A 1,185-nucleotide genomic window follows, 5' to 3' on the forward strand; every position below is an offset into this window, starting at 1 on the left:
GGAATTTGGCCCTTGAACTTAACCACTGCCCATGTTTGTTTAGGCACAAGCAGTCTCTCATGGCCTCAGTTTGCTCCCACTGATGATGACAAACCCCAACTTCACTGAAGAGGAAGTGGGGCTGGATTTATGGACAACATAAAAGGCCACCAAGAAATTCAGAGGTCTCTCATTAGATTGCCTGAGAGAGTCCCGAGTCACAAACCAGTCCTGCGTACCAAGAGCTGTAATGCATTCTGCCTTGCCAGTTGGCCTGAAATATAAACAGGCAGGACATTTTTGTAAAGGAAGTTAAACACATTTTTCTTTGGACTTCTGTTGAATCTTGTACTATTTTCCTCTTAAAAAGAAATGGATTCTCAGACTAGACTGTGCCGTTGGACTCTGAAAGAACAAACGAGCATCCTTACAGCAGTTAAATGTTGTTGCATGTGCAAGGCATATACATCATCTTTAAGATATTACCCACATTTTTCTTCTGCTAATATCACAGAATAGCCGCAAGCAAAAACTTTTTGTTTGCAGTTTCTATATTACTGTTGTTGTGACTTGTGAGCCATCACCATATTATTAATTGCAACAAGTGTAATTTAATCACACCTTGTGTAAGCAAGCAGCAAAACACCTCTTCTTCACAGGATCACTAGAAATTAAATACCCACCCGAGGAAAGCAAAATAATCTAGGAAAAAGATATGTTTTGTACTTCTCTTCAAAACATGAACAAGCTTTTAAAGTAGAAGCTTTCTAAGCACCAGGGAGAACATAACTACAGCTTCAGTTTACATTTATAACTTAAGTTATTTAAGGAATACCTGCAAAACATGGTTATTCTAATTTATACCTTTTTTTCTACCCAGTCCAAGTTACTTTTTGCTGTAGCAAAGGGAACAACACTTGAAACATGTTATAATAATTTAATGAAAAATGCAAGTATTTTTGCTTTTATTATGGAGATGCACACAGAGGCTTACAGGGGCTACTTCAAAATGCAAAAGTCAGTTGAAATACTTACTTCAAGCAAATCCTAACAGCTCTCACTGAGCTCTGAAGGAATTTTCATAACCATTTAAAAAGATTACCACAGTAGCTTTGTTTTAGATAAACACCGCACTGCAAACTAAATATAAAAATATATTCTATTTAATGGTTGTATATAATACATTACAAACAATTATGAAATGTG

This window comes from Athene noctua, chromosome 13, assembly GCF_965140245.1.
Source record: "Athene noctua chromosome 13, bAthNoc1.hap1.1, whole genome shotgun sequence".
NCBI classification, from domain to species: domain Eukaryota; kingdom Metazoa; phylum Chordata; class Aves; order Strigiformes; family Strigidae; genus Athene; species Athene noctua.